The 21,719-nt window shown below is 46.4% G+C and overlaps 1 long non-coding RNA gene across 1 annotated transcript; it reads right to left on the bottom strand.

Moving 5' to 3' along the window:
• Window positions 1-354: 354 nt before the first annotated feature.
• LOC120991609 lies at window positions 355-20,599 on the bottom strand. The gene is made up of 3 exons (XR_005776733.1): window positions 20,478-20,599; window positions 12,231-12,232; window positions 355-579 (listed from the first exon to the last, which is right to left on the bottom strand). It is a non-coding gene; the product is annotated as an uncharacterized LOC120991609 (long non-coding RNA).
• Between the last annotated feature and the right edge of the window lie 1,120 nt (window positions 20,600-21,719).

The following is a 21,719-nucleotide window of genomic DNA, read 5'->3' as shown; positions in this document are numbered from 1 at the left end:
TGTCTTGTCCAGAAAATGAGCTCCCCAGCCTACTAGGGATGCATCTGAAGTAAGTATGATCCAAGAGGGCTGGATCAAGGACTTGCCGTCCTCGAGGTGAGACCACCATCTTAGAGAAGATCGGGCATGGTAAGACAGGGAGTGCACGGAATTGAGTCTCCCCGAACTGTGATTCCACTTGGCTAGTACCTCTGACTGAAGCGGACGCAGATGCCATAATGCCCAAGGAACCGCCTCGGCGGTTGATGACATTAGTCCCAACAATGTTCGAATTGTTACCTCTCGTGGTACTGAGAGAGAACGGACTGTTAGTTGAACGGATCGCCTTCTCTCAGGAGTGAGATGAATAGTCATCTTTACTGAATCCACCACGAACCCCAGGAACCTTACCAAGGTGGCTGGCAGAAGTTGGGACTTGTCCCAGTTGATTATCCATCCTAGCTGATGAAGGAAGGCGACAGCCTGTTGAATGTGTTGGGACAGGATCGCTTGGGAAGGGGCTCTGAGGAGCCAATCGTCCAGGTAAGGAACTATGCTCAGACCCTGAAGCCTTAGAGCGGCCACCACGGACACCACCACCTTGGTGTCACGAGTTGGAGGTCCCAGGAGAGACCTCCGTGTCGTCAAGCAATAAACAAATGGAAATCAGGTACAGACACACAAGAGTTTATTGCACAAACAAAAAACAGGGAAGGCAGCACAGACAAAACATGAGCTCTATGTACCGTCAGCACAGTGGGAGCAAACCCCCACTGCGCCACTGTCTAGTAATACTCCAGAGGGGCGTGACTAAGCAACTCCTGGTATTCACTAGGGCCCCAGATGGTAGGGTTAGGCTTTGCAGCAGGAAGTTGCCAGGGTCCACTCTGGAGCGTGAACTAGACAGTGACAGCAGGAATGAATGGACAACAGGTACCAGAAGGTACCGACGGCACATAGGCATACATAACATAGACAGGCAAATACAAACAGGGCAACTAATAACACAAGCAGGAATACATAGCAAGGAAAGAGGAGTGACAATGAGCAGAGAAGGACTTGCTCCACCAGTAGTAAACTGCATGGCCTTGCGCATGGCACTCTTCTGCAAAGAAAGGTGCAGCAAGGGCTTGCTGAACAGAGACATGAATACACACAAGGTAACTAAAACATAACTGGCAGAACAGATAACAGAAACACAGGAAAGAGGATGGGAATGAACAAGTAGGAAACCTACAGAGCACAGACAGACAGACACGAGTCCCATGGGTCAGCAGCATGGGAGAGTGAGTACAAACACGAGCAGGCCAAGACAACACACACCAGGAGAGCTGACCCAGAACTGAGGAAACCTCAGCCTTAGGCCTCATGCACACGACAGTATTTTTTCACGGTCCGCAAAACGGGGTTCTGTTGTTCCGTGATCCGTGTCCGTTTTTTCTTCCGTTGTGCCTCCGTGTGTCCGTTTTTTTTGCGGACCGTCAGCAAACAAGGTATGGTAAAAAAAATTTAATTTGATTAACTCCACCCAGGATACTAGTATAAATCAAGGTCACCTGAGTGTGGTTTTGTGGCCATTTTCTGTAGTCTTTCCAGAGTACAGAGGTTATTTTGGCTGCTTCTCTTTGCTGTATCACCATGTCGGATTCAGAGGAAGAGGTCGTACTGCATTGGCTTGTTTCTCGCCGATGGGGACAGCGCACTCCTTTGTTGGATGAGGAACCTAGTAGAAGGCGGCGATTTTGGGTCCATCCGATTGTTTCTCAACGTTACCGGAAAGGACACTTCCATACCCTCTACAAAGATCTGCGGCTGCATCCAGAGAAGTTCTATTCCTTCTGTAGGATGTCAGTCACTACATTTGATCGCTTGCTGTCGTCTCTACGTACTGTCCTTACCTTCATGGACACCAATATGAGGCGCAGCATTTCTCCAGAGGAAAGGCTCATTGTCACGTTGAGGTAAGCAATATTTTTTGCTTAAATTAAATAAAGTAATGTGCAGTGCTTCTGTCAGGAGGAACATGTGTTAGAAAATGTCTGGTGTTAGACATGTGCTCCTGTTTGCTGAAGAAACCTTTCTTTGCCCATAATGTTTGGTGAGAATTTTTTTTTTTTTTTTTTAAACTGTTAATCCCTGACACATCACATCCCAATATTGAAGTTTGTTTTTTCTTTTGTGCAAGTTTCAAACTTTTGGTCAGCTTACGTCCTAGAGACACTCCAATAATCCTCAGCACTCGCCAGTAGTTTGAGAAAAATGGTGATTTAATTAGTCAGTCAGCCAGGTTACAGCAGGCTGTAACCTGCCTGTCTGAGTGAATAACTCACAATTTTTAACAAACTACTGGCGAGTGCTGGGGATTATTGGAACGGTCTGGAAGAATTGGGACCCTCATCCGGATCCCTATCTGCGTGCACCACCCGGCTTGAAGCCTATATACCGGTCTGTATCCTATTTTGTGGGACTGTGGTGCTGGCAACCCCTGAGATTTTCAGCTAACATTATCACATAATTCTGAAGTTGCCCATAATTTTCTGCATTTCAAAGGGGCAAAACACAGTTGTTGCCACTTAGTTGTGTTAGTACTGCCCACACCCCAATAGCTGCTAGTGTTTTGCTCTTAGACCGAAATTCTCGATTTTGATTTTGGTTTAGTCAACAATGGACATAAGGCAGTGATGGCTTGCCCTTTACATAGTGAGTTCCCAAACTTCAACCCAAAACCCACATATTTCTGACTATATGGCAACAAGGCAAATTAACAAGAATACTATAGACCAATATAGTTTATCTTCCATGATATTTAACTATAATAGACTGTCTACATTCAGTGCTGCCTGTCCTGTTCATAGTGTTCCCTGTGCTGATGAATGGTATAAAAAGTCTAAGTTATATTGGTACACCTTTGACTTTTTCTAGGGTGCGTGTGCCCACAGACAGGGCCCTGAGTGCCGCCTCTGGCATCCGTGCCTTAGGTTCACCACCACTAACATAGGGTGTTTGAAATCATGTGTTCTATACAACATTATACGTGATTGATGTATCTAATGTTCCCTTAGTTTTTTTGCTGACTGATTTTTTATTTTTTTTCCTTTTAACACAGATTCCTTGCAACTGGGAACTCTTTTGCATCCCTGCATTTTGAGTTTCTTTTAGGAACCTCGACGATTTCTCGGATTGTACGTCATACTTGTCAAGTCATCTGGCTGCAACTCCAAGAGACAGTGATGCCGCAGCCCAAGGCGGACGATTGGGTTCGGATTGCTGAGGGCTTTCAAATTTCAGCGCAGTTTCCAAACTGCATCAGGGCAATGGATGGCAAGCACATCCGTGTGAAGAAGCCTCCTCACTCAGGGTCCCGATTCTTCAATTATAAACAAAAATTTTCGGTAGTCCTGATGGCTGTTGCTGACAGTAACTACCGGTTTATAATGGTTGATATCGGGGCCTATGGAAGCACTGCTGATGCTCGCATCTTTAGTGCTTCTAGAATAGGTAAGCGGCTTCGTGCCAACCAGCTTGCCCTGCCTGAGGCCAGAAGACTGCCCGGATCTGCTGGTCCGCCGGCTCCATTTGTCATCGTGGCGGATGAAGGGTTTGCATTAACTCCCCATGTTATGCGGCCCTTTCCAAAGCGTGGTTTGGATGTCAGGAGGCGTATTTTCAACTACCGGTTGACTCGTGCCTGTCGGTATCTTGAGTGCGCTTTCGGGATACTCTCTAGCAAGTGGATGGTGTTTTTGTCATCCATACAGATGAATCCGGAGAATGCTACCCTGGTGATTCAAGCTTGTGTTGTTCTACACAACTTCACCAGGATTCACGAGGCTTCCTCTTCTGTTGACATGGATGATCTTCCTACGTCATCAGAATTGGGTTTGGAAAGGACCCTGCATAGACGACCTGGGACTGCAGGCATTGCAGTTCGGGAACTCTATGCAGACTACTTTTACAGCCCAGAGGGGTCCTTGCCATGGCAGAGGGACGCTATTCGTGGCAGTTTTTGAAATCTTCTGGCCTCTTTAGTTGTTTATTATTTTGTAGATAGATTAAAGATGGTCAGTCAGGAGAGGCAGTAAAGCCTCCCTGAATACTGCTGACAAATTACAACAAGGAAAAAACTATGAGGGGCAGTATACTCAATAAAACTTGACTTTTAATAGCGTATAGGAGATAAAAACGGCCCCTACAGACATACAACGAGTAAGACCTGCACACACTCAGCCTGGTATGGTGAATGGGCATAGACAATTACAAAACAAACAAAAAATGTAGATGATGGACTGGACCAAAATATGTGGAGAGGCGGGCGAGACGGTGTTAGTATATATAACCCACTGGCCCTACTGCCTCCCTGCTTGTCCTAGTCCGACCTACAAGGTGTGTCCAAGGGACGGGGTCCAAAAAGCCCTGCAAGGGGTGGCCCAGACTGGAACTCTGTTCCTGTATAGGTAGCCCTAATGAGGCCCTAACACAAAATTTCCGTCCAATGGAAGCAAATACATATAAAAAATTGATAGAGATGTTACCCCACCAAAAAGCCAAAGAAAGGGGATAAGGTGGGGGTATACTCAAGTGTCCCGACGCGTTTCCTCAATGGATGCCCCAGGATTCTTCAGGGGACACGGGGCAAAGATGATGGTTATCCCTCCAGGCTGGTTGACCAAAAGTTTAGGGAATAGCCTGTGCAATACCTGCAGTCAATGTGTGGCTGAGTCTAAGGATAACAGTGAGAAGCAAACAAACAAAAGTGAGTAAAGTAACTTTAGATAGACCTCCATCAATCATCCCATATGGGACCATGGTGGGGAATCACTTACTTGCTGACGGCGGCGATCAGCGTATGGCTGTAGATCCACCTCCAAGCAGGACCCAGGGTGCTGGTGTCTGCAGTGGTGGGGTGACTGGCAGCATAAATGCTCAAGAGCCATGTAAGACGCCTCATACCCAGCCGACTATCGCCGGTCAGGCGCCTATTCATGACGTCATAAGAGGCGCTTTACTATTGCGGTCATGTGATCGGGATAACCGAAATCACATGGCCGCGCATGCGCTCAGAGCCCCCCACCCCATGCGTTTCATGGGGCTGGAAGTGGAACGCACGGCTGTACTTCCGCATCACGTGACCGCCGAGATGCGCCGACGTCAGAGACTGTCGCGTCATGACGGCGGCCACATGATCGGACTCACACAACAGCCGCGCTTGCGCAAGGATGCCCCAAATGACTGAAGGAACCAACCCCTCAGTCTAGCTGTTTGACAGTTTGGCACAGCGTCATGTTGGGCTAGGGCTGCGCATCTTCACTCGTCTCACGATTCGATGCGATTACGATTATCAAGTCCACGATTCGATTCGATTCGGCGATGCATCACGATGCATCAAGATTATTACCCAAGTCCCCTTGTTTTTCAATTTTACATCAAAAAATTAATTCAATCAGTCAGAAATTGCACTAAAATATTTATTTGTATCTGCTATTTAAACAAATCATACCAAGTTCCCTGCATATCATATAGCAAAGTCTGAATGAACAAAACAGTGCAGCAGACAACAGTATTTATTTAAAACAGTACTGTCAGTGTCTCTGTAACATTAAACTGTTGTGCTGGCCTGGCTGGTGCAGTTAGTTTATAAGTTTTACAATAGTTTTACCATATAATATATAGATGTATGGGACAGAACAAAGAACAGTCAAAATGTTTTATTTTTTAAGTAACCAAACAGGCAGGCAGGCATGTTATATTGTTAAATAGTTGTGCTTTAAACCACATGACAATCCCAAGAACAGCAGTATTGCACAGTTGCAGACAGTGTTGTCTGGCATATCTTTGTAAATGATGTGATCAGTGATCACTCACTAAGACCTCTAACTTTACAGCATTGCAAAAAGCTGCCACTGACTGTAGTGTATTCAATACACATAGTGTATTTGACTTGCAGCTTTTTGCAATGCAAGTTAGAGGTCTTAGTGAGTGATCACTGATCACATGCATCACAGTAATACAAAGATATGCCAGACAGTCAGACACTCAGTGTGCAATTGTGCAGAAGCAGATCATCATCTCCCCCCCAAAAATAATAAAAATCCCCCAAAAAAATGCAGAAGGGTAACTTACTAACTTACTGTGTGCTGCTGCAGTCACTGCGTGCTGCTGTTGTCTGTGTGGCACTGGCGATTGCGGCCTAGCTCGGGTCACTCTCCAGCCCAGTGAGCCCACTCCAGTCTTGTGAGCCAGGTAAGGTCTCCTCGGCTCTCAGACAGCCAGTTTGTGCTCCCATGTGGCATGTGCTGCCTGCCACTGCTGCTCACTGTGTCTGAGTGTGTGGCACTGTCAGGCGGTGGCTGCGGCCTAGCTCGGGTCTCACTCGTCTCCTTCACTCCAGTCCTGCGGTCTCCTCCTCCTCTGTCCCCCCGCAAGACAGCCTGTTTTTTTTCTTTTGTGCACAGCACAGTTAGCCGACCGAGGAGAAAGTTCTGAGCGCTCTTGGGGGTACGAGGACGGGTCCGCTGTGCTCAGTGCTGCTGCATGCACGTCCGTCTCCTCTCCAGTCCTCCTCACGAGTCGACTCACGCGTGCGACACAGGGGGAGGGGGGTGTCACTGTCGTCACGTCAGCGGGAGGCGGGAAAGAAGGCTCCAAAAAACTTTTTTTTCCGACTCGGCTCTGCACGGCGGACGCGACGCTGACGTCATCAACATGCATCGATTATTTAAAGCAACCGCATCGATGCAGAATCGCCGAGGGTCGAATCGCGATGCATCGCTGCATCGATTATATTCGACAGCCCTAGTTGGGGCACAAATGGAGTCATGCAGAACCGCTCCCCCGGTCTGCATGGCACATAACTGGATCGCCCCCTCTTAAGGGTATATTAGTAGGGAGAGCTCGGCTCCAGTATAGGTTTAGAAAATAGAATAAGGAGAGGATACACAAAAAAGGGGGGAGCAGACAGCTCATTGGTCTGGTAGGACCATAACCTCCTTGTCCCTCTCACACATTCTCAGGGGACATGGCAGTGTATGTCCATTATCCAACATAAGAGACCAAAAATAAGCAGGGGTTAAATGACCGAGAGTCTGATCCCTGGACTTAGACAGAAACCATAGTAATCAGAGGAAGAAGCTGAAGTTTAGTTGCTCATTGAGACCGTGAGGGGGGACCGTGTTTAGGGTGAACGTCCACCAACATTCTCTTTGTAGAATGTGTCTATTCCAGTCGCCCCCCCGTGCAGGTTTAAGCACACGTTCAATGGCCATGAAGCTGATGGCCGAAGAGCGTCCATCATGAGACAGCTGTACATGGCGCGCTATGGGGGTATCTCTGTTGTTTCGAATATCACCATAGTGTTCCCCCATACGCTTGCACAATTCCCTAAAAGTTTTACCAATGTAGCGTAGCCTGCAAACACACGTTATCAGGTAAATCACACCCGCCGTGCGGCAGTTGATGAAACCCCTCACATGGTAGACAGTGTTCCCCAGTGAAAGTCTTACCCTGTGACAGGCAGCCACAGAAGCTGCAATGTCCGCATTTGTGGCATCCCGTCACAGGTATATCCAGACACGTCCGTGGCTTCACTGGAGGGACAAAATGGCTGTGCACCAGCCTATCCCTTAGGTTATTACCTCTCCTAAAGGTGAGGGAAACAGTGGGGCTAAGGACATCAGTCAGGTCTGGGTCCATTAGAAGGGTTATCTCCTATACGCTATTAAAAGTCAAGTTTTATTGAGTATACTGCCCCTCATAGTTTTTTCCCTATTTTGTAGATAGTTTAATAAAATTTACTGTGGTAGTTGAGTGTAGGGACTCGCAAGAGACTGAGGACCCTTGACGTGGGCTTGCGGGCTGAGGTTTGTGGATTCCAAATTTAAAAATCCATAATCTGATTAATAAATATTCTTATATTGGCCAACTTTTTTCAACATTTTGTTGGATTTTTAAATATGCTTCCAGAAACCTTCTAATACCTCTTTAAAATAAAAATTTTGAAGCAATTATGTAGCCTAATAAAGTTTGCGTACTTTAATTATTGTGTGTTTATCTGTTGTGAACAAAACTGGTAGAAGTGATCCAATGTGTTGTATAATAAAAAGAACATAATTTTTTATTTATTTTTTAAATTTTTTACTGTAAACCAATAAACCATCTTTTGATAAATAACTTTTTTTGGCAGATTAATCAAAATGCCCAAAAATGCCTCTGTTAAAATTAGAATAAAATAATAAATATTTACAAATCAAACAAGTCTCTCGTGAAAGAGCCAGGGGCGTAAGAAGGTCCAGGCCGAACTTGGGCGGGTTCTGGTGCACCAGCAGAAAACATGCCCACATTCATGGACTGGACAAGGGGAGTGTTGTATTCTTGGGGCCCCTGGAAAGTTGGTCCGGCAGAAGGTGGACCATGGGTTCTATGTGTCGCCTGTTGAAAGGTGGTAGGCTGCTGAGTTGAAGCCAACGTAAGTTTTTGCAGCAACTGGTTAACTTCGGAAAGTATGTCTCCCTGGTATGGGAGTGAATACATTTTAAAAACCAGCGCAACGGAGGCGATACAATGATGATGGTTTTGTGGGGGAACATGCCTGATAAGTGGCGCAAGCCCTCTTAACATTGTTTCTTCTTGTCCATCAGTCCTCCTCTGAGCTAGGAACTCGATGACTCGGGCATCTATCATTTCCCGAGGTACTAGCTCAGAGGCAGACTGACGGACATTCCTCCTTCTCCTGGGCTCCTGAGATGTTTGGGGCCTTTCGTGTTCCCCGCCGCCCGCTGCCATGGGTAGTTCAGTTGGCTCCACTGCTGTAGTTTCTTGTGGGCTTGAATCCGGTGAAAAAACGGCTGGCGTTTCTTCAGCCCCCAAATCGGATTTGTCTGTGTCCTCTAAATTGTCCACACTCCTGTAGATTAAATTTTTTTTTTAAAATATATTAATGTATTTGAAAATATCATAACCAACATACAACATCCTATTAAATTTTATATAAATTGATATGCCTACTATATATAAGGCCATGCAACATATATCCAAAAAGGAGTCCGAAACAAAAATTACCCAATTTTTTTTAAAAAGGACACATGGCATAAATTAACCATTGATAAACTTTTGATTTGTACTGTGTGGCAATAGCCTTTGTTTTTTTTGTTTTTTTAAATTGGGGTGCTGGTTGGTAGCCTGCTTAGAAACTTGCAGGTTACGAGCTAACCAACTGCAGATATTCTGTCCTTCTAGATGTGACCTACTCAAACAATGTGCCTCGATATTTTTGAAAAATGTATCTCCAAGCATGTCCTAATAGCTGGAAACACTCCAGACATGCTGGGAGTTGTAGTTTTAATGCAGCCTGAGTGCGGCAGGATGGATATGCCTGACGTCATTTAATCTGCCTCCACAAGAGACGGGAGGAACTTATATTGTTTAAAAAACTAGAACAATGCTGGGAGAGCAACCCTGGTTTAAGTTACAAGTGGCTACTGAAATTGCCTTTTTTTGAGAATACATTTAAAAATAAGTTTTGTAATAATGTGAAAATTTGAATGGTGTGCCAAAAAGAAAACCCATATTTGAAAGAGTTAATCAGTACTGGAAAGATTTAAAAACTCTGTTATATGTTAAATAAAAAACATCTCTGGTACATCTCCAATTGAACTATAGAAATTTTAAAGGTGAATTTCCAAATTCGCACACAACGTTGCCTTATTGCTCTGATATTGGCACATTATCTGATTAGTGTGTGTCCCAACGCTCCAACGTCCAACTATTTATGGTGGACAAAGCACGGAGTGCTGTTTCAGGAGGAACACATATTTTCCAGGGTCCATTCATCACCATGCACTAATCCCCGCCTCTACCATAGAAGCAGTGGCGTAGCATGGGTTGCCAGCACCCGGGGCAAGCCAAAAATTGCGCCCCCCCCCCCCAGCCCGTGGGCACACCACTTTTAACAGATAATGTAGTAGATCACTTGCAGTCCTATGTAACACCACAGATAACATTGATAACTCTCCGTGTACAGATAATGTAGTATATTCAACTGCAGTCCTATGTAACACCTCAGATAACACAGTGATAACTCTCTGAGTACAGATAATGTAGTAGATGGGTGTGAGGCCCCAGAATTCAGACCACGCACAGTGTGACCTGAAGTCTGGGTTCAGAATGTGGCAGGGTGGGCCATATTCTCAATCTGCTCCCCCAACCCTACTGTAAAACAGATATGTGGATGGACATTATTATTACAGTAGAATACCGCCCCATACCTGTTACATCCAGTGACCTCTCCTGTGATGTAGACTTTCCTCAACGTCTGCATTCAGAGATAAGACCTCCATGACACCTTCTTTCAGCCGCTTCTCGTCTCTGCAGAGTTTCACAGAATTTTTTTTAGGTTCCTCACTTTACTATCATCCTCTCCTTCCTGGTGTCTCAACAACTCCTCCTGCTGCCCCCCAATGCTGGGCTAGAGCCATACAGATAGTCAGTGGCGTCTCTAGCTTTCAAATTTTGGGGGGGCACACTGGGGGCCAGGACAAAAGTAGGGGGGGCAGCTATAACAACGATACATTTACACAAGTACGCTTAGAAATGCTGCGATACTTTACCCAATACCTAAAACCGCAACAGGGAAGAAAAGTCCAGCTGTCTGTGGATGACACTTTTATAGAGAGGGGGATCTGTGGATGACACTGCTATGGGGGGGATCTGTGGATGCCACATACCGTATATAGCATCTTATGCTATATGTGTCATCCACAGATCCACCCCATGACAGTGTCATCCCCATTTCCCCCTCCATAACAGTGTCATCCACAGATCTCCCTCCCTATAACAGTGTCATCCACAGATCTCCCTCCCCGCCTCTCACAGGAGTGTACATATATAAAATAAACATATTTCACATGAACACTTCCAATTACTTGGCTTGGCCCTTGGGGATCTCGGACGCCACTTCCACACTTTGGCCGGGGCCTCGGCGGAGCTGATGTTGTGTTTTATCCTAATGAGAAAGATTTCATAATAAGGATTTGGAGAAGGGGCAGAGGGATAGCAGAGCAGGGAGAGGCTGGTGCTGCTACTAGGGGGTCATACCATGGGGGAGTAATAAAACCCACCATAATGCCCCCCAGTAGAAATAATTCTCCTTATAATGTGCAAAACATACCCCCTTATGCCCCAGTTGAGCTAATGTCCCCCATAATGTGCCAGTATAAAATACCCCTATATAGTGCACCAGTAAATGCCTCCATAGTGCTCCTCTCCCCCCTTCCTGCTAGTGCCCCCCATAATGTACCAGTATAAAATGTCCCATATATCGTGCCCCAGTAGATGCCCTCAGTGTCCCCCATAATTTGCAAGTATAAAATATCCCTTCTTAGTGCCCCCCGTAGATGACTCCATAGTACTCCTCTCTCCCCTTCTCCATAGTACCCACCATAATGTGTCCCAGTATAAAATGCTACTGTACAGAGCCCCCCATATAAAACACCCCTTCTTTGTGGCCTCAGTAGATGCCCCTATAGTGCCCACCAATAATGTGCCAGTAATAAGTGCCCTCAATAACGTGCCAGTAACAAGAGCCCCCCAATGTGCCAGTAATAAGCCCCCATCACGTGCCAGTAACAAGAGCCCCCATCATGTGCCAGTAATAAGCCCCCCATCACGTGCCAGTAATAAGCCCCCATCACGTGCCAGTAACAAGAGCCCCCATCATGTGCCAGTAATAAGCCCCCCATCACGTGCCAGTAATAAGCCCCCATCACGTGCCAGTAATAAGCCCCCCATCACGTGCCAGTATTAAGCCCCCCCATGTTCCAGTATTAAGTCCCCCCATCATCATGTGCCAGTATTAAGTCCCCCCATCATCATGTGCCAGTATTAAGTCCCCCATCATCATGTGCCAGTATTAAGTCCCCCCCATCATCATGTGCCAGTATTAAGTCCCCCCCATCATCGTGCCAGTATTAAGTCCCCTCCATCATCATGTGCCAGTATTAAGTCCCCCCATCATCATGTGCCAGTATTAAGTCCCCCCCATCATGTGCCAGTATTAAGTCCCCCCATCATCATGTGCCAGTATTAAGTCCCCCCATCATCATGTGCCAGTATTAACTCCCCCCATCCTCATGTGCCAGTATTAAGTCCCCCCCATCATCATGTGCCAGTATTAAGTCCCCCCCATCATCATGTGCCAGTATTGTAATAAGCCCCCCAATGTGCCAGTAACACTATTGTAAAAAAAAACAAAAAAAAACCACTTATACTTACCTCAGTGTCAGCGATGCGATGCAGCCTCTTCCTGTGTCCCACGCTGTAATGTAAGGCTCAGGCGGCACGATGACGTCATTGCGCCGGCCTCTGATAGGATGCCGGCCTAGTGCCTGCAGCCAGGGGCGTACATAAAAATCACTGGGCCCCATAGCAGGAATCTAAATTGGGCCCCCATTCCCCTTTTATAGCCCCTCCCTTTGTTCCATGAACTATTCTTGCTGCTGCGTTTTATAATTTATGCCATCAGGGCCGGATGGGGATTACAAAACAGCCCTGGCACACAAAAGAGGTATAATAGATGCAGTGTGTACAGGTATATAGTATATTCCCTAGTGTTCTGATATGTGAGGTACAGGGTATAATAGATGCAGTGTGTACAGGTATATAGTATATACAGCAGTGTACTGATATGTGAGGTACGGGGTATAATATATGCAGTGTATACAGGTATACAGTATATACAGTAGTGTAATATGTGAGGTACGAGGTATAATAGATGCAATGTGTACAGGTATATAGTAAATACAGCAGTGTATTGACACCTCTTACCTCAGATATCAGTACACCGCTGTATATACTATATATCTATACACACTGCATCTATTATACCTCGTACCTCACATATCAGTACACTGCTGTATATACTATATATCTGTACACACTGCATCTATTACACCTCATACCTCTCATATCAGTGCACTGCGGTATATACTATATATCTGTACATATTGCATGTATAATACTGTGTAATATATGCAGTGTGTGTGCATGTATGTGTGTGTATATATATATATATATATATATATATATATATATTACACACAGAGCAGTGTATTGATGTGACACATAGAAGGTATAATACTGTAGATGCAGTGTTTATAGAAATATGTGGTCAGTTATACATTATGGTCACTGTGTGTGAGGTACATGAGGTAGTGGTCACTGTACCTGTCTGAAGTATTATATATGAGTGAGCAATGAGTAAAAACAGGGCATGGAGGGGGGGGGGGGGGGGGGGTAAATGATGAGAAGTGGCGGACCTCCTCTTACCTCTCCATTCCAGTCTGTATGGATCAATGCAGAGCTGCTTGAGAACTTCTAATACTTGCTGTTAGGGGTTGAAGGACCTGTGATGATGTCATCACAGGTCCTGGCAGATATACCTTTGAAACCTAGGAACTACACCATTTTTGGTGCAGTTCCTTTGCTAGATTCTGCAGGACCTGTGATGTTGAAGATGATGTCATCCAGGGCTGGGACAAGGCCATTTGGTGCCCAGGGCTAAGATGGCAAACTGCGCCCCCCCCCCCCCCCCCCCCCGTTTTTAAGAAAGAATCAATGTTGTTTCAAAACAAGAATATACTTAAAGCAATAGAACAAAGGACTGTGGGACTTTGAAAGTCACAGACACTATAAAGTTCCCCCCCATCATCATGTGCCAGTATAAAGTCCCCCCCATCATCATGTGCCAGTTTTGTAATAAGCCCCCCCAATGTGCCAGTAACACTATTGTAAAAAAAAACAAATAAAAAACACTTATACTTACCTAAGTGTCAGCGATGCGATGCAGCCTCTTCCTGTGTCCCACGCTGTAATGTAAGGCTCAGGCGGCACGATGACGTCATTGCGCCGGCCTCTGATAGGCTGCCGGCCTAGTGCCTGCAGCCAGGGGCGTACATAAAAATCACTGGGCCCCATAGCAGGAATCTAAATTGGGCCCCCATTCCCCTTTTATAGCCCCTCCCTTTGTTCCATGAACTATTCTTGCTGCTGCGTTTTATAATTTATGCCATCAGGGCCGGAATGGGATTACAAAACAGCCCTGGCACACAAAAGAGGTATAATAGATGCAGATGTATATTATATACAGCAGTGTACAGTTATGTGAGGTACGCGGTATAATAGATGCAGTGTGTACAGGTATATAGTATATTCCCTAGTGTTCTGATATGTGAGGTACAGGGTATAATAGATGCAGTGTGTACAGGTATATAGTATATACAGCAGTGTACTGATATGTGAGGTACGGGGTATAATATATGCAGTGTATACAGTATATACAGTAGTGTAATATGTGAGGTACGAGGTATAATAGATGCAGTGTGTACAGGTATATAGTAAATACAGCAGTGTATTGACACCTCGTACCTCACATATCAGTACACTGCTGTATATACTATATATCTGTACACACTGCATCTATTATACCTCGTACCTCACATATATAGTATATACAGAAGTGTACTGATATCTGTACACACAGCATCTATTATACCTCATACCTCACATATCAGTGCACTGCGGTATATACTATATATCTGTACATATTGCATGTATAATACTGTGTAATATATGCAGTGTGTGTGCATGTATGTGTGTGTATATATATATATATATATACAGAGCAGTGTATTGATGTGACACATAGAAGGTATAATACTGTAGATGCAGTGTTTATAGAAATATGTGGTCAGTTATGCATTATAGTCACTGTGAGGTACATGAGGTAGTGGTAACTGTCTGAAGTAGTATACATGAGTGAGCAATGAGTAAAAACAGGGCATGGAGGGGGGGGGGGGGTAAATGATGAAAAGTGGAGGACCTCCTCTTACCTCTCCATTCCAGTCTGTATGGATCAATACAGAGCTGCTTGTGAACTTTTAATACTTGCTGTTAGGGGTTGAAGGACCTGTGATGATGTCATCACAGGTCCTGGCAGATGTACCTTTGAAACCTAGGAACTACACCATTTTTGGTGCAGTTCCTTTGCTAGATTCTGCAGGACCTGTGATGTTGAAGATGATGTCATCACAGGTCCTGGCAGATGCACTGTTCTAACCTGGGAACTACACTTTACACTGTGCAGTTCCCTTACAGGACCTGTGATGACATCATCAAAGGTCCTTTAGCTTTAGAAAGGTAAACAGGAGTAATTAGGGGGCGGGGCCTCTCCTCCACTTCGGTGCCTGCCTGCAGCCTATCAGAGGAAAGGGAAGGGACACGCCTCTCCCTCCCCTGCACCTCCGCTGGCACAGACAGTTTACAATGGAGATGAGCGCAATGGAAGCGCTCATCTCCCTGTGCCCGGCGGCGGCTGCTCACTTGGGGGGGGGGGGGTCATTTTAGTTGGGGGGGCACATGGGGGGGCACAGCATGATGTAGGGGGGGCCGTGGCCCCCTCTGGCCCCCCCCTGGCGACGCCACTGCTGCTGGCACTTCACCTGCGCCCCCCTCCTGTCCGCAAATGGTAGCGCCCAGGGCACCCGCTCCTTCGGCCCCTGCCTTGTACCGGCCCTGATGTCATCACAGGTCCTGGCAGATGCACTGTTCTAACCTGGGAACTACACTTTACACTGTGCAGTTCCCTTACAGGACCTGTGATGACATCATCAAAGGTCCTTTAGCTTTAGAAAGATAAACAGGAGCAATTAGGGGGCGGGGCCTCTCCTCCACTTCGGGGCCTGCCTGCATCCTATCAGAGGAAGGGGAAGGGACATGGCTCTCCCTCCCCTGCACCTCCGCTGGCACAGGCAGTTTACAATGGAGATGAGTGCAATAGAAGCGCTCATCTCCCTGTGCCCGGCGGCGGCTCACTTGGGGGGGCATTTTAGTTGGGGGGGCACAGCATGATGTAGGGGGGGCCGTGGCCCCCTCTGGCCCCCCCCTGGTGACGCCACTGCAGATAGTCCCCCATTCCCCATAATATTATTCCCCCTGTATATTATAATGGCCCCCTCTGTATTATTTAAATAATGGCCCCCTCTTTTTTAATTAATATAATGGCCCCCTCTTTATTATTAATGTATTATTAATGTATTTGCCCCCTCTTTATTATTAATGTATTATTAAAGTAAATTGCCCCCTGAGATTCTCAGTGAGGCCTGGCTGGGGCATGGGGCCTAATGAGCACTAACAATGGATTAATACAAAGGATTAGTACTGTGGAATCTGCTGCACAATAGGCCTATGGGAAAGAATATTACTAGTACTACTCACTGTGCATATTCCACCTAGGCCCCCACAATAATAATCCTCCATTATTAATACTGGTCCAGTATGACTCCTCCTGAGCCTGGGCTGAGACACATTTTCCCCACAAAAATTACCTCTCTGGGCAGCAAGCAATCGTTAAACTGAAGAAATACAACTACTGCTGCCCTCACCCCCTGACTGGTCTGAGTGGTGCAGCAGGCCGGGCACTGTTTAGTTTATAAAAATTGTGCCTCCGCTCAGTGTCTAAGGCTACTTTCACACTAGCGGCAGGACGGATCCGACAGGCTGTTCACCCTGTCGGATCCATCCTGCCGCTATTTCGCAGTGCCGCCGCTCCGTCCCCATTGACTATAATGGGGACGGGGGCGGAGCGCTGGCACAGCACTAAAAGGTCAGACATGCAGTACTTTCAGTCCGGCGGCCTTTCGCCGTGCTGTGCCGGAGCTCAATGGGGACGGAGCGGCGGTCCGGCGAAATAGCGGCAGGACAGATCCGACAGGGTGAACAGCCTGTCGGATCCGTCCTGCCGCCAGTGTGAAAGTAGCCTTAGGGTCCATTCACACGTCCGCAATTTCGTTCCGCATTTTGCGGGAACGGAATTGCGGACCCATTAATTTCTATGGGGCAGCACAATGTGCTGCCCAGATACGGAATTGCGGACCCATACTTCCGGGTCCGCAATTCCGTTAAGAACATGTCCTATTCTTGTCCGCAATTGTGGACAAGAACAGGCATATTCTATTAGTGCCGGCAATGTGCGGTCCGCCAAAATGCGGAACGCACATTGCCGCTGTCCATGTTTTGCGGATCCGTGGATCCGCAAAACACGTTGTGGACGTGTGAATGGACCCTTAGGCTGAGCCTCAGAGGGACTTATACTTGGTCAGTGACTGTCTGGACTCTGCAGAGATACTTGTCTGGACCTGAGACTGAGAGGAGGGCAGACCTGGCTGCAGCCCTGAAGCTTCCAGGGACCCAGCTCAAAACCTGATTCCAAAGCAGGATAGAAAAGACCAAGAGGAAGCTGAAGTGCCATGACAGCCAGTCCAAGCAGGACCATGGCAGTCAGGCGGTGCTGGTGAAGGATGACCAGAGACAGTACTGCCTCTGGGATGCCATCTGCCCATCTCTGCTGTCCACTCCATATACCAGGGTAGGCCTGGTATATGGGCAGCAGAGATGGGCATCCCAGAGAGGCATACTGTCTCTCAGTCAGTGTCCCTGGGCTGGTCATCCTTCACCAGCACCCTGACTGCCATGATGCCATCTACTTGGCAGCCTTGGCCTGGCTCTCATGGCACTGGCATAGTGGCACTTCACTAGTTCACTCATATATTACCCCTAACGCCTACCCTCAGCCCATGCCAGCATACACACTGTGACTGACTGACCTAATTCACTCAGGGTGGGACTGGGAATGACACTGACTGCAGTGTCACCTACTCTGTCAGGGTCGCTTTCAGGCTGCCTGTCTGGACTCTGGATAGACTCTCTGACCGCTCCAAGTACTGAAGCAGGGACAGTGCGGCAGCCATCTTCTGCTTCTATCTTCTTGCTCTGGCTCCTGGCTCCGCACTGTCTTTCCTGCCTGGAAGGTGGGCGGAGCCTATCAGTGTGATCGTACTGCGCCCCGCCTCCTCACTCTGCTCTGCTGTGCTGTGTGAAGAAAAAAACACAGCATCAGCCATTTAAGATTTTGTTGTTGCAGCGGACAGCGCCCCCCCCCCCCCCCCCCCCCCCCCCCACGCTACGCCCCTGCATAGAAGTGAATGGGAGGGTGGCGCACATGCACGACCCATGCCCCCATTCATTTATATGGGTCAGACGCTATTAGTGGAACATGCACACAGCTATTTTAGGCATCCCCATAGAAAAGAATAGAGGGATTTTGCGCAAGAGCAATGTGGCCTCCTTCTCTTTCATGGCTACGGTTGAAATATAGGTGCAACTCCCAGCGGATAGACGTGGACCTGAAAGACAATGGCTGCACATCCTATCAATATGGTCCCATTTGATGAGATGAGTAAAATCCTTTGGAAAACTTCTTCAAATTAACTTCCTACAATGTGTCTGCATCATTTTGAAATTTGGCTCAAAAAAGGAGTTTCAACAAAGGTGAGTTGAGTTTTCAGACATAATTTGCAGATAAATTGGTAGATCATGGCATCCTGTCTAAAAGCACCACCAACAAGTCTGAAATACTCCAGCAACATCATATATAGCATAACACACTTTGAATAAAGGTCTAATATATATATTCACATTGTGTGCAATGACATATACCGTTAAATAAATTTTTTGCTAAATAAAGACGACTTACGGTCTCATCTCCATCACAGGACGTAAAAAACTGAGCTGTTCGGTATAAATGTATGGCCTTTTTTTGGCTGACCCATCTCCACTGCGGCCCTTGTCATTAAGCTCCCTCCGGAACTGGTCCCTGCAGCTATTCCACCGAACTTTGATGTTTTTAACTGTGAAAACAACCATCAAAAGTTATACAAGATTTGCTTGCCAAATAAAAAATAGTGTTCCAACAAATATAACAATAAAAAGAAAAAAGAATACTGGACAGGACAGAGTGCAGTCGGGCAGTTGTGGGTGTAAGATAATGGTTGTCAATTACTGGAAGGCGGAATTTATTTGAAGATTGACTTAAAAAAATAATATTTTCGGATATTGGAAGTAGACAGATGTTTAATGATCTATTCCAACATGGCACATGTGTCCAAACTTCATAAAAAAAAACAGGCACAGTATACATTACAACGATGGCCAGTAGGTAAGGTCAGAACAGACATTAAAACATGGTGTGGCGTTGAAAAAAGGTCATGGAATTTGCAAAAAACATAGACACAGTGGCATACAGAGAAATGACTGGCCACAATGACAAATGTTAAAAGGAGGCCCCCATACCACAGTAATTTGTTTGAAACACCTTCCTTTCAAGCCTCCTCCAGTCCTGTGGCTAGTAATGAGCACTCTATTATCTCAGGCCGCAGTTTCTACATGTTTACACACTGTCTATACTGTTACTGTATATATGAATGTGCTAAAACTGTTGAGGGGTCCCTGACAAAGTATTTAAATCATCCTCCTCCTCCTCCCGGATAGGCCACTTCAGGGTGATGGTCAAAATGTAGCTGCTTCACCTGCTTCCCCTATAGCTAGGCCTCTACATGTACATACCGCTAGAGCAGGGATGCTCAATGTGCGTCCCTTCAGCTGTTGCAAACTGACAACTTCCAGCAGGCCTACAGCTACAGCAGGGCATGGTGGGAGATGTTGTTTAACGACAGCTGGAGGGCCACATGTTGAGCATCCCTGCAATACACAATTAAGCCTTGCCTCAAAAGGAACATGATTCTGCAGTCTCTGAAGTACTTTACTATATCATAAGGGACAACACAACAACCAAACCACAACACGACATTGCTTGCACGTACCTAGTTCTGCACGACCTCGGTGATCCGCTTTATCCCATTCTCGTGGCTTTAAGCGACGGGCCACTTTCTCCCACAAAATTTCCTTCCGCACACGGTCCTGATACGCAGGGGACCGTGTGTCCCATAGCTCAGGCCTTTCATGGACCATAGTAATAAGTTTGTCCACATTCCATTTGGGCATTCTTAGTTGTCACAGTGAACTTTCCAAAATATGACAAGGGAAAATATGTCTGTGCCAAATCACCTCACAAACAAGGTTTGCCAATCGTCTAGTTTGAACTTCCTGTCTTTTTTTTATTGCTCAAAGGACTTGGAGACAGGTTTCCAGGCAACCGATCCGCAAAAAAAATGGACGCGGATGACCAACGGAAGGCTTAAAATGTGCATCCGCGATTTTCGCGGACCCATTGACTTGAATGGGTCCGCGAACCGTTATCCGTGAAAAAAATAGGACAGGTCATATTTTTTTCACGGACTGAAACCACGGATCACGGTCGCGGATGACAAACGGTGCATTTTTCTAGTTTTCCACGGACCCATTGAAAGTCAATGGGTCCGCAGAAATAAACGGAACAACGGCCACGGGTGCACACAACGGTCGTGTGCATGAGGCCTTATATACAGGTTCCATGGGTGCAGCAGAGAGGCCACACCCATGGAGCAGACAGAGAGGATTAACTCCTAATAGGCACACAAGGGAGTTAACCCATAAAGAACCACAAATCACACACAGGAACGGAACTGCAGCGAGAGCATAGACAGAAGGTCACAGCCAGAGGTAACGACTGTGACACTTGGTAAAAGTGTGTGGGGCTGAAGAAATCCCAAATGGGAGGGCCAAAAACTGGAAATGTTTTAAGACCCCCCCGATCTGTACCGCGATCCTTAAGAATCTTCTGGACCCAGGGTGGATGGGAATATGGAGATAAGCATCCTTGAGGTCCAAGGTTGCCAGGAAATCCCCCGGCATGAGAAGATTGCTCACTGACTGGATAGTTTCCATACGGAATTTCTTTCGTTTGATAAAACGATTGAAGTACCTCAGATCTATAATCATCCTCCATCCTCCGGTATTCTTGGGTACCAGAAACACTGGGGAATAGATACCTGCTCCCCTCTCTTGGGGGGAGAACCTCCTCTAGAGCCCCCTTCTGAAGATATTCTAGAACATAGCTCTCTAGAACTCTTTGCTTGCTGCAGGGAAGCGTCAATTTTGATGCAAATTTGTTTTCCCTTAGTCCTAACAGCAGCACAAGTGGGGTATTCGCCCCTGTGAAGCTGGTCAGGACAGGCGGAATTTTTGCTGAATAAAATTCTGCATCATAAGTAATTAATTAGTTAATTAATTCCCCCCTCCTTATATAGGCCGCCCTCCATAGGGCTAGTTGCTTTTTTAACAAGTAATCATAACAGCATAGAGGGAGGGATATTTGTGTGCTGCTGTTATGACTAAGGGAAAACAAATTTACGTCAAAATTGACGCTTCCCTTTTGTCCTAACCAGCAGCACAAGTGGGGAAGTAGCAAGGAACCTCGCACAAATTTTGGGAGGGCTAAAGGACTTCTACTAAGTAGTTGAATTATCCCACAGGAGTTAGAGAGCTGACCTATGGACGAGCAGCATTTAACACAGACCGTCCAAAGGCTGTTCCATCTGAACGCCTATTCTCCAGGCGGTAATGGGAAATAAAGGTGTTTTGCGTACTCCACGAGGCAGCAGCACAAATTTGCTCTAAAGGGATTAGTTTCCTTTCCGCATATGATGTAGAAACTGCCCTTGTAGAATGGGCAGATAAGAAGGATGGCGGTGGTAAGTCTTGGGACGTAAACGCCAGCTTAATAGCCTCTTTAATCCATCTGCTCAAGGTGGGCTTGGAAACCTTGAGCCCTCTGTTGTTCCCTGAATAAGAGATCAGCAGATTTTCTGATCTCCTGAACTCTTCAGTTCTGTTCAAGTATATTCTGAGGACCCTTGGGATGTCCAAGGAAAGTAATCTCTCCTCCTCAGGAGTGTTAGAAGTAGGAGAAAACACCG

Source organism: Bufo bufo, chromosome 2 (assembly GCF_905171765.1).
Source record: "Bufo bufo chromosome 2, aBufBuf1.1, whole genome shotgun sequence".
Lineage (NCBI taxonomy): Eukaryota > Metazoa > Chordata > Amphibia > Anura > Bufonidae > Bufo > Bufo bufo.
Note: the sequence above shows the minus strand (reverse complement) of the source record. Positions and strands in the feature narration are given on the sequence as shown.